The sequence below is a fragment of the Akebia trifoliata genome, chromosome 9 (assembly GCF_017979445.1).
Source record: "Akebia trifoliata isolate Shusen 1 chromosome 9, ASM1797944v1, whole genome shotgun sequence".
In the NCBI taxonomy this organism is placed as follows: domain Eukaryota; kingdom Viridiplantae; phylum Streptophyta; class Magnoliopsida; order Ranunculales; family Lardizabalaceae; genus Akebia; species Akebia trifoliata.
The window spans coordinates 21,195,087-21,208,825 of NC_141383.1; positions in this window are offsets into that span (position 1 = coordinate 21,195,087).

Here is a 13,739-nt window from a genome sequence, read left to right on the forward strand (position 1 = left end):
ATCTGTGACCATTGAGACTGGGAGTGGGAGAAGGTCCCCATACATCAGTGTAAAGCAAATCAAATGGAGCTGTGCTTGTTAGACCATGTTTATGAAATGGTAACTGATGAGCTTTATTGATAGCACACGAATGACATTTATTAAAACCAGAATTGCATGAACTAGTAGGAAGAGAAAATGAGTTAATTAGCCGAGTAACAACTTTGGATGATGGATGACCAAGGCGCTGATGCCAACCAGCTATGGATGTTCGTTCATGAACAAAAGCAACTGGAGTAGCAGCAGGCGGGGAAGGAAAATGATAAACTCCATGTTCACACGGTCCTTGAAGTAGACTCTCCCCTGTTCTCCGATCCTTCACAAGAAAGTAATTTGGGTGAAATTCTACGATGACATTGTTTTGCTTTGTGAAGTGGTGAACAGATATCAAGTTTTTGTTAATAGTTGGAACGCATAAAGTATCTTTAACATGAAATTTTCTTTTTGGAAATGAAAAGGTAAGAGAACCGGAATGAGTAATGGGCAAACCTGATCCATCTCCAATAATAACCTCATCAGTACCATCATATTCAGAGTGAAATTGTAAATTGGAAACCTGAGAGGTGATGTTATGAGAAGCCGTTGAATCAATAAGCCAACGTTTATCCGGACTAGGAGTGGCAGTTGTGCAATTCACAGTGGCTTCAGAGGGCTTCAATTTTGGGCAGTATTTAGCAATGTGGCCGTGTTCATCACAGTATTGACATTTGGGAGGATATTTGTATTGCTTAGACTGCCGAGGCTTTGATTTGGAGTCGGTCTTCGATGGTTTATAATTTGATGAAAACTGAGTCTTGTAGGAGCGTGAGTCCCTGCTTTGAGTGGAGTTGGTAGTAAGGACCAAGGATTGGGTGGTGGAGTCAAGACGTCGAAGATAGGCCTCATGACCAAGTAGCAGATCATGTAATTCTTCAAATGAGAGAGAAGACTCTCGGGCTCGAATCGGGGCAACTATATCGCGGAAATCAGATCCTAAGCCATGAAGAACATATAGGGTGATGTCATCTTGGGATAACGGTGCATCAATGAGGGCAAGCTCATCAGCAATAGTTTTAACAGAGTGGAGGTACTCTGTAATGCTGCGAGTGCCACGCTGCATGAGTGTGAGATCCTCTTTGAGCTGCATGACACGTGTCCTGGATCGACTAGCATAAAGTTTTGTTAGTTTAGTCCAGGCTTGATGGGACGTCTTGGAGGTTGCTATGAGTGGTATCACAGTTGGGGACACTGAAGTCAGGATGGCACTTAGAATAAGTTTGTCCTGACGGAACCAAAGATGATGAGCTGCAGTGGCTGCTGCATTAGCCGATGTCGATAGAGGTGGGCAGGTGTTAGTGCCATCGACATAACCAAAGAGGTTATAGCCGAGAAGGAGAGACTCGAATTGAGCATGCCATGAAGGGAAGTTGGTTGGTGTGAGACGTGCGGTAATTTGCTCGGTGGCGTTAATAGCTATTGGAACACTGTCAGAGGAAGAATTAGCCATAGCGAAAGCAAGGAAGACAGGAAATACTCGTTTGAGTTTTTGGGGCTTAATCTGATACCATATAGAAGTTTAGACAGGAATGGAGAAAATGTTCACACACTTTTCTATTAGAATAGGATGTATAAATACAGATTTGAGAAACTTAAATTACTCCTAAACTTATGCTGACATGTAACAGCATATATGAAAATATAGGAAAGTAAGAGCTGTACAGATTTCCTAAATGAACATATAACAGCATATATGAAGATATAGGAAAGTAAGAGCTGTACAGATTTCCTAAATTAGCTAATAATGTGAGCTGTGCATATTTCCTAAACTAGTTGATCACAGACAATTAAGGGGTCTGATTGTGATGCTGATTTTCTGCATGAATGATAGCTGTCCTTATAGTTACTAGATTATGTAACAAACCTCGTAAACAAAGATTGAGTGCCTTTTACTTTAATGGGAGCGGTTCAGTGGCCCTAACTTCTTCCAAGTTTCGTACCTAGTTTTTTCGACCGTTAGATCGATACACATCCAACGACCCATATCTAATATTACGATTTTAAAATAAAACGTATCATTATTACAATCGACCCCCTCTAATATTTTTTTATTCTGTTTTAGGTCCCTCTCTCTTGACAAATCCCTTTCTTTCTTCGAACTATTTTCTTCGTTCAGAAACAGAACGTCTGTAACTTAAACAGACACCCCATCTCTCTCTCTCTCTCCCAAGATCTGGTTCGAACGACTGCTAGTTTCGTGCCATCATCTGTTCAAGAAATTTGGAACTTGCGTAAACAAAAACGGTGTACATCCCATCAATCTCGATGATCATTTCCCCTCATTTCTTACAAATTTGCTAAGAAAAGAATATAACAATGTAAGAACGGCGGCACGCCAATCATGATTTGACGTAACAAATAGATCCCTAAATAAATGGAGTCGACTACTATCGACAATATTACTCGATACATCTGGAAATAGTGTGGCTCCACATAGTACCAATAGATATCCACGAGTATAATTATTTATCTAATATAAAGTAAAATATTAATAAATAATTAAAATATATTAATTTTAATTTAATATTTTTATAATAATAAAAAAATAAATTTTACCTCATTTATAGACATTTCTCTGTTTGGCAATCTCCCAAATGTATCATGTAGCCATGTATAATAAAACTGTAAGAAGAGCTTTTATCAGTAAGAAGTAGTCTTCCAAGACACTCATAGATAAGATTAAGATACTCATCTCTCCTTATATGTAACACAACAACAGGGTACACATTGATTTTCAATCCCAAACAATGAAAAGTGTCCTCTAATGTGATGGTCATCTTTCTAAATAGAAGATGAAACGTGCAAGTCTATAGTCAAAATCTCTCAGCTAATGCATAACAAAGGCATTCATCATGATGCAGTCACTGGATGCTTTGGTAATGTTCAAAACCAGCAGTTGCAGCAAGAGCCTCTCGTAGACCACTAATGTCCCAATCTCTAAAAAATTACCCATGATATCACAATCGTAAATGAAAGTCATAATCAATCTACATAATTATAAAATTAATTATTATATAATTATATAATTGTAACCAATCTGCATCATTAATTTTTAAATAAAAATTATAATCTGTCTCATCCATATATCACTCGATATATGACCCTATCGATCGATTAAAACAATATCTGTAGTCGAACCTCCAGGAATACATCCATCATTGGCTGTCATCTATTACAATAAATCAAGATCATAAGTGCAATCGCCTTGACTAATGAAAAATCCAAAAATCCCCAAAATTAACCCATAAATATGATTTTTTTTAAGAATTCATTTTTGCCACGTGTGAATTCTTCAAATTTTACATAATGAAATCTCATTTTTGATGAATTAATTCGTACACATTTTGGAAAAGATAAAATCAATTTTGATGCCATGTGCACACAAATCAGTGAGTCGACTCATTGATGACATTTTAAAAAGTAAAAATGCATTTTCACTCTCTTATACCCACAAAATCAGTGAGTTAACTCGACATCCATTTCATAAAAAAATTGATTTTGAAATTCCTATGCACACAAAAATCAGTGAATCAACCATTCGCACATCAGTGCAATTTTTATCCAAAGAATGTAGGACAAATTACAAACACTCGGTAGACCAATAAATCAACGAATCAACAACCCATAAAATCAAAATGTTAAGGACACGGGATCATGAGTCATTTGTTCACATACATAATCAACAATTAATTTTTGAATAAAAATAAGAACACGTTGTAAATTAATGAATCAACTATTCCTATTCACATGTGTATGCAAAGATCTTGAATGAAAAATCAAGAACATATTGCAAATTAATCGAATCAAAAGAAATCGTAGACACGTAACAAGTCACCAAACCAATGAGAAAGCCATAAATGCCCAAAATTAACCCATAAATATGATTTTTTTAAGAATATATTTTGTCATGTGTGAATTATTCAAATTTCGCATAGTAAAATCTTACGTTTGATAATGTTTTTGATAAATTAATTCGGACACATTTTGAAAAAGATAAAATCAATTTTGATGTTATGTGCACACAAATCAGTGAATCGACTCATTGATGACATTTTAAAAAGTAAAAAAATGCATTTTCACACCCCTATGCTCACAAAATCAATTAGTTAGTTCGACATTCATTTAATAAAAAAATCGATTTGAGATTCATATGCACACACAAATCAGTGAGTCAACCATTCACACATAAGTGCAATTTTTATCCAAAAAATATAGGAAAAATTACAAACACTCGGTAGACTAATAAATCAACAAATCAACAACCTATGTGTATAAGATTTTCGAAATCAAAACGTTAAGGATACGGGACCATGAGTCATTCCTTCAAATACATACGCAAAAATAATTTTTTAAAGAAAAATAGGAACACATTGCAAATTAATGAATCAACTATTCATATTCACATGTGTATGCAAAAATCTTGAATGAAAAATTATAAATATATTACAAATTAATCGAATAAAAAGAAATCGTAAATATATAGCAAGTCACTAAATCAATGAAAAACCTATAAATCTCAAAATTAACTCATAAATATGATTTTTTTTAAGAACCCATTTTTACTACATGTGAATTCTTCGAATTACACATCGTAAAATCTCACATTTGATAATGCTTTTGATAAATTAATTCGGACACATTTTGAAAAAGATAAAATCAATTTTGATGTCATGTGCACACAAATCAGTGAGTCGACTCATTTATGACATTTTGAAAAATAAAAATGAATTTTCACTCCCTATGCTCACAAAATCACTGAGTTAACTCGACATCCATTTCATAAAAAAATCAATTTTGATATTCCTATGCACACACAAATCAGTGAGTCAACCATTTGCACATAAGTGCAATTTTTATCCAAAGAATGTAGAACAAATTATAAATACTTAGTAGACCAAAAAAATCGGCGAATCAACAACCTATGTGTGTAAGATTTTTGAAATCAAAACGTTATGGACGTGGGACCATGAGTCATTTGTTTCACATACATACGTAAAAATGAATTTTTGAATAAAAATAAGAACACATTACAAATTAATGAATCAACTATTTCTATTCACATGTGTATGCAAAAATCTTGAATGAAAAATCAGGAATATATTACAAATTAATCGAATCAAAAGAAATTATAGACACGTAGCAAGTCATCAAACCAATGAAAAACCTATAAATCCCCAAAATTAACCCATAAATATGATTTTTTTTAAGAATCCATTTTTTCCACGTGTGAATTCTTCGAATTTCGCATAGTAAAATCTCATGTTTGATAATGCTTTCGATGAATTAATTCGAACACATTTTGAAAAAGATAAAATCAATTTTGATGTTACGTGCACACAAATCAATGAATCAACTCATTGATGACATTTTGAAAAGTAAAAATGCATTTTCACTACCCTATGCCCACAAAATCAATGAGTTACCTTAACATCAATTTCATAAAAAAAAATCGATTTTGAGATTTCTATGCAAACACAAATCAGTAAATCAATCATTCGCACATAAGTGTAATTTTTATTCAAAGGATGTAGGACAAATTACAAACACTCAGTAGACCAACAAATCGATGAATCAACAATCCATGTGTGTAAGATTTTTTAATCAAAACGTTAGGGACAAGAGATCATGAGTCATTCATTCACATACATACGCAAAAAATAAATTTTTAAATAAAAATAAGAACATATTCAAATTAATGAATTAACTGTTCATATTCACATGTGTATGCAAAGATTTTAAATGAAAAATTAGGAATATATTACAAATTAATTAAATAAAAAAATCATAGACACGTAGCATGACACCAAATCAATGAAAAACTTATAAATCCCCAAAATTAACTCATAAATATGATTTTTTTTAAGAATCAATTTTTACCATGTGTGAATTCTTCGCATTTTGCATAGTAAAATCTCACGTTTGATAATACTTTTAATGAATTAATTCGGACACATTTTGAAAAAGATAACATTAATTTTGATGCTACATGCACACAAATCAGTGAATCGGCTCATTTATGACATTTTGAAAAGTAAAAATGTATTTTTACTTCCCTATGCTCACAAAATCAGTGAGTTAACTCGACATCCATTTCATAAAAAAATAGATTTTGAGATTCCTATACACACACAAATCTATGAGTCAACCATTCGTACATAAATGTAATTTTTATCCAAAGAATGTAGGATAAATTACAAACAATTAGTTAACCAACAAATATCAACAACCTATGTGTGTAAGATTTTTTAAATCAAAACATTAAGGATATGGGACCATGTGTCATTCGTTCACATACATACGCAAAAATGAATTTTTGAACAAAAATAGGAATACACTACAAATTAATTAATCAACTATTCATATTCACATTTGTATGCAAAGATCTTGAATAAAAAATCAGAAATATATTACAAATTAATCGAATCAAAAGAAATCGTAGACACATAGCAAGTCAAAAATTAGAAATTCAAATTTGGATGCAAAATTTTTGACTTAAAAAATGAAGGAACACGTGGCACATCTACGTACAAAAACTCATGCATACGTTTAACATTTTTGAATTGAAGACAATTAAAACACATGATGAAGCATAAATGAGTCAATGAGAGGTATGAGTTTTTTATTTGAAATAAGGGATGTAGGTTTAGATTGTAAAAATGAGTTTGTAGGGAATGATGATGGTAAGTTAGAAGGAAGTATACGTTTGTAGGAATGATGATGGTAGGTTAGGAAAGCGTGATGGATTGATGTGAATAGATAGATTTTTTTAGAGAAAATGTGATGGGTTGATGTGTGGGTAGATGATGTTTAGAGAAAATGTGATGAGATATATAGTGGGATGAGGAAGGTGAGATGGGGTGATGACATGTGTTACATTTGATGATCAAGAGAGTGATTAGTTGATATGGATAATGATTTGTGAATTAGGGTTATGGATTATAGATATAGTTTGATATGGATAATGATTTATGAGTTTTTGTGGGTTAGGCTTGGATTTTAGGAAGGATTTTAGGTTATTTGGAATTGGTTAGGATAATTTTTGAATGGATTTTTTAGGGTGGGTAGGTTTTAGGATTTATGTGTTGTGGGATTAAATTTAGGTTAGGTGGGTAAGGTGATAAAATGTATTTTTGAGAGTTGAGGGTTCGTGGGCTTTGAACGGACTTAGGATTTTTTCAAATTCGGAGGTGGAGTGGTGAGGGTTATGGAAGGTGGTGGGTATCCCAAATCTCATTTTATATTTATTTATCTTTTTAGTGGTTTTTGAAATCATTGGATTGATCAAAATGCCACGTGTTGGCAAATGGGCCTTTTTAGGCCCGTTGGCGACTTTTATTGAAAATCCGTATTTTTGACTTTGGGAGCAGAGCGATGAAGGCGGGGGTACACCAAATCTTTTTGGGTGGGCCCACTAGACCCATAGGGGGTCTTAAGGGCCCTCAATTTTGATAAAATGTCATATTTTAGTGATTCGAGCTTTTAAGGCCCGTTGATCAATTTTTATTGAAAAACTGTTATTTTTAGATCCTTTCGAGTAGGCGACCCGTTCAAATTGGGGTGTCTATAAGTGGTTGATGTTTTTGTTTAGTAGTTAAAGACGTGTCTTAATGTTGATGGTTTATAAGAAGTAATGTTAGTGGTTGATGCTTTTGTTTAGTGATTAAATACGTGACTTATTGTTGCTGGTTTATAGGAAGTAATGTTAGTGGTGAACATTTTTGTTTACTGATTAAAGACGTGTCTTTATTATAGGAAGTAAGGTTAGTGGTTTGTTTGTTAGTTATTTCCTTTTTGATGTAATGCCTATTTATAAGTTGTCATTTATTTATTTCTTAGACTTTTATGTCATCTATTTTGTAAGAAGGTAGGGAAGAAAAGGGTTGAGATAGTGCAAATGGAGAGGGCCCTCATCAGACTTTTCTTTTCTTTTTGATGTTTGAAAGAATGTCAATTTTTTTTAAGAATGTCAGCCCCTTTTTTCCAAAAAACGTCAGCCCCATTTTTTTTTTCAAAAATTTGATTTTTTTTATTTAAAAAATCAAAAAGAGAAAGAGGAGAGAGAAAGAATCAGATATTGAATGGTCGTTTCTTTTTTAAAAAATTTGATTTTTTTATTTAAAAAATCAAAAAAGAGAGGGAGGGAAAGAGAGAGAGAGAAAAATAGGAGAAAGAAAGAACTGGACATTGAATGGTCGTTTCTTTGTTTAAAAATTCAATTTTTTTTATTTAAAAAATAAAAAAGAGAAAGAGAAAGAGAAAGAGAAAAGAAAAAAAATCGACTATTCAATGGTCGATTTATTATTATTTTCATAATTTTTAATAAATTTGATTCTTTTTGTTAAATAATTATTGTATTAGATTTTTTCTGATAATTTTTCCTTTGTTAAATTATTATCGCACCTCAATTAAAAATTAAATACACTATTCAAACATTACAAAACATTATAACACCCATTAAAACAATTTTTTTAGTAGTTTACAATTAGGATGATAGGATCCTAGATCTTATGAACAATTTTGATCTACTTCAAGAGGGGTATTCCTACAAATTAATTTATTTATTTTTAGCGATTGCTTGAAAAAAATCTTAAATTAATAATACTCCTAATTAATAATTAAAGTCTCCTAAATTAATAAAATTACTAATTATCCTACATATCCTAACATAAACATATTAAAATCAAATATCCAAACAACTTATCCTAACATCTACCCTCCTTCAATATATATAAAGAAAAGATTTTGACTCCAACATACAACGATTAGATTCTTAATTTAATAAAACTTCCTAAATTAGTAAAATAGAAAGAATCCTAAATTAATAATACTCTTAATTAATAATTAAAGTTTCTTAAATTGATAAAACTACTAATTATCTTATATATCCTAACATAAACATACTAAAATAAAATATTCAAACAACTTATCCTAACATCTACCTCTCCTCTAATATATATAAATGAAGGATTTTGACTCTAACATACAAAGATTAGATTCTTAATTTAATAAAAATTCTCAAATTAGCAAAATAGAAAGAATTCTAAATTAATAAAACTATTGATTATCCTACATATCCTAACATAAAGATACTAAAATAAAATATCCTAACATCTACCCCACCCTCCAATATATATAAAAGAAGGATTTTGACTCCAACATACAGAGGTTAGATTCTTAATTTAATAAAACTTCATAAATTAGTAAAAATAGAAAGAATCATAAATTAATAATACTCCTAATTAATAATTAAAGTCTATTAAATTAATAAAACTATTAATTATCCTACATATCCTAACATAAACATATTAAAATAAAATATCCAAATAACTTATCGTAACATCTACCCTCTCTCTCCCTTCAAGATGACTTGTCTTCAAGTCAGAAAAATTTCAATAACAACCTCATCCTCCTTAAGTATGTCTATATCAGTCTCCAAAAGGAGTAGTTGAGGTTTTTTTGCAATGATGTCTTGGTTTGAATAGTTCATTGTAATTGAAATAAAAATTGTTCAATCTCCGCTCCGCTTGCTTTGACGGAAAAAGTCGATTAATAAGAGGAAGTCCAAGAGGTATTGTTTGGCATAATGAAAATTATTAGGTTATCTTAATCGTTCTTGTTTACAAATAGCCAAGTTGAATGTTTCGATTAGTGAACCAAGCCTAAGTAAATGAACTCCAGCACGTAAGTCATCACGTAAATCCGAAACAAAATAACTAATTAAAAATGATTTTGATAAATTGGTAACTCGATTGGCAAGATTTTCAAATAGGCATTGAAATTCACAAACCGTGTCAATTTTTTGAGTTTAGATAACGTTGCATCGAGATCCACGAACTCCCGAAAGTTAAAGTGAAAGTATAAGACAAGTGAAAAATATTTGTTAAAAGGATAATGAATGCCTATAAGATTAATTTGTAACTATTTTCGGAAGTAACCAACTAATTTAGAATAATAGGAATTTGATATTCTCTCTAGTAGTGCAGAATACCATTTGAAAACATTATTATACCTACTATTCGAAAAATAAATATTTCATATTTATTGAAAAATAACAAATTGTATTATAAAGATGATTATTTACAATTTATAGTAATTAAATTATTGATTTTCGTTAGGGATTAATGGCCAATCTGAGCTAGAAAATACGATCAACCAATTATGATAAATTGCAGGACCGACCATAAAATTAGGAACTAACGGTGAATTCTATATTGGTTAAGTATTGGAGCATCAATATACAGATCGATACTTTTGTATCAATCGTATACTTCATCATTCTTATCAAATACACTATTAGGATTGATATTCTTATGTCATATTTATGTTTATTTTATTTTATTATGAGATAGAGATATTTATTTATTATTTTATTAAAGATTAGTTTGTTTTGAGTGTTATTTATTTTTGTTTACTTATTTAAAAATCTACATTATTTGTAATAAATTAGCTTATTTATTCATTCATGTTAAGACTATTAATTTGAAATGTGAATTTACTATTGAGTAATTTTTCCTATTACTCACCCTATCAATAAAATATTTTAGATGTCCCAGCTATCAAGATGCCTATTTTTTATAGAGAACATTATTTAGAGGGATCGTAAGGTTAAGATGATGCACACTATTTCTGTTATATGTGAGCTGAGATTGGAGTTTAGTAGAACTATTTTTGTATATTTTTAGACTTTCTTGTATATATTAGCATCATGTGTGTTGTGTATTATTGTATATATATGTCCAGAGAGTAGGAGTTAGTGTTAATGATGTGGATAATTGTTGATCGATGTGAGATGTGTAATTGATGTATATACACTTTTAGGTTGTAATTATAGTTATGTTTTTTTAATGATATATATTTGTTATGATATTATAGTTAGAATGTAATTAATATATGGATTTTGATTATACAAATATATTCTACAGGTGAAAATTTTTCATAAGTTCAATTTTTAGGGAAAATTCTGTCGAAATTATTTGGAAAAAATTCATATCATATTTATATTTTGAAGATCTTGATTTTAATTTTTTTTCGCTCCACCCTTAAAATTTGAGAAAATCTAGGTCCTAAATCAAGAGTGTGACACAGCTCCTTAATAGCCACCATCTTTGACACCAAGATCTTTTGCTTTGATATCAGATTATAAGATCTTAGATCCTATGAACAATTTTGATCCACTTCAAAGGGGGTCTTCCCCCAAATTAATTAATTAATTTTTATTGATTACTTAAAAAAAATATATTACATCTTCCAATATATATAAAGGAAGGATTTTGGCTCCAACATACAAAGATTAGACTTATAATTTAATACAATTTCCTAAATTAGTAAAGTAGAAAGAATCATAAATTAATCAAATTCCTGATTAACAACTAAAGTCTCCTAAATTAATAAAACTATTTATTATCCTATGCATTCTAACATAAATATACTGAAATAAAATATTCAAATAACGTATCTTAACATTGGATTAGGCTCATCTAAAATCCTAAACCTAAAAAAAGAAATCTTTCAAAAAAAAAAAGAGATACTTATTCACAACCATTTACTTATTTGTTTTTATTTTGAATTGGGGTGTAATAAATAAACGTTTAGGTGCCAATAACAGTTCTCTAATATTATTAAATTGGGGCCACTTTGCTTGTATCCCAAGAATAGAAAAATAATTGAGATTTTGGACTTAAAGATTAAGGTTTGTCGTAAACAAAAAATTTAAGGCTTGATCAGATTTTATGATAAATATTGTGTTAGGGTAACATAATCTAGGTGATTGCAAGGCCCAAACCATGGTAAAGGGTTGGAGTTATAGATTATAGGATTTAGGGACTAAGAATTGTTTTAAATATAATATTTTAAGATTTAGGTTAAATGTCATAAGGTTTTTGGTCAAAATTAGAATTTAAGGTTAGGTTAGGGCAACTCTGCCTATGCGGTATTACTTTGTTGGTCCAAAGCCAAGGTAAAGGAGGAGGGGTGTATTAGGTAAGAAATATATTTTAAACATTATAGGATCTCGGGAAGAAAGATTTAGGCTATAGGGTTGAAAAGGTTAAAGGGTTTGCTTTATACTAAGTTTGCCTATGTAGTATTACTTTACATTACATTATTGGTTCCCTTTTGGTTGAATTTTATGTGTGAATAATAATGATATGATGGTCCGTGTGGTATCCTGATTTGAACCATAGTTTTAAAATTTGTCAAGTATATTCAAAACTAAGATAGTTATGAAAGTTTCTTGACCGCATCTCTTTGTCGTATCCAAACTTGTGATCTGATAGTACAAGATTGTAAAGGACAAAACTCAAAGAACTTTGAATAAGAAATTAAAAAAAAAAAAAGATTAATTTTAATTGTTAAATTTAAATTTCAAAATTTGTTGTTCGATAACCATTTGAGTTTGAGTTTTTCCATGAAATCTAGAAGGTTATATTGTTGATTCCCAATGTGATAATCCATGTGGGTTCAAAGTCCTTAATTAAGATTTGAAATCTTACTAAGGTTAGTCAGAGTTTTTTAAAATTTAAAATTTAAATTTGGGCGCCTAGTAGGCTGTCCATTTTCAACATGTTTGATCAGGGACAAATGGATTGATAGTAGGGGCACTTGCCCCCACAAGAATTTTCAAAGCCTATGGATTAATGAGCTATTGTGACAAATATTAATGATGAATACAAAAAATCTTTTATTATTTCCCCCCACAAATATTTTTTCTACTCTTAGTTGCCTTGACATGGGAAAAATCATGCCTCCACCCCCTGCCTACGATCAAGATCAAAATGATTTTTTTATTAATTTGAGAAATTTTTTCCTTACTTAGTAATTTACTTGCATTCATGGATCAATTTTCCCATTTAGAAATTAACAATTTATTCGTTGGAAAGGAATTTTTCCAATTTCTTTTGGGGGATGGTGAATGTGAAAAAAAAATGCATTTGGTGAAACATGAAAATTGGAAGGTGGTCTTGGAGTAAACCTCTGATCAAGCCTAATTTTATTTTATTTTATTTGTAAATATGAGTTCATCCTAAAATCTAGAAGGTTTTAGTGAATTGAATTGCAAATGTGGGTAATTGCTAATTAATATTATTTTGAAATCTAATTACCCTACGTCTCTTATCCAATTAGATATGTGGGTAATTACAATTTAATTTTAAATTAAATAAAAGTTTGTTTGAAGAAAAAAGAAGCTATTTTTATTAAATCTTATATTAAGGACAATTTTTATTTTATTTTAAATATTACTAAGTTAGTCACGTTGGTATGTCTCTCACATTTACAACTATCTCTCGTGGGCGATTAACATTATTATAAAATATTATTTTAATTTTTAAAAATATATTAAATAAAATTGATTACATGGGTAATTAATATTATTTTAATTTTAGAAAATCTATTAAATAAAAATTTAATGTAAGAAAAATAAAAGTGACTTTTGCTTTTTAGGAAGGTAGAGGATATATTTGCTCAGGTTAAAAAATTGCTCACAATGACTTGAATTCATGAACTCTTTATAAGAGGTTCCTATATATATCTACATAAATTATGAGAGCTGCTATTGCCACACCAATTACTATATGAATCACCAAAGAATTGCACAGTTGGCGTGGTATTCTATAGGGGTGCGCATTGGATTGGGTAAATCCGAGAACCGAACCAATTTGAAGCTT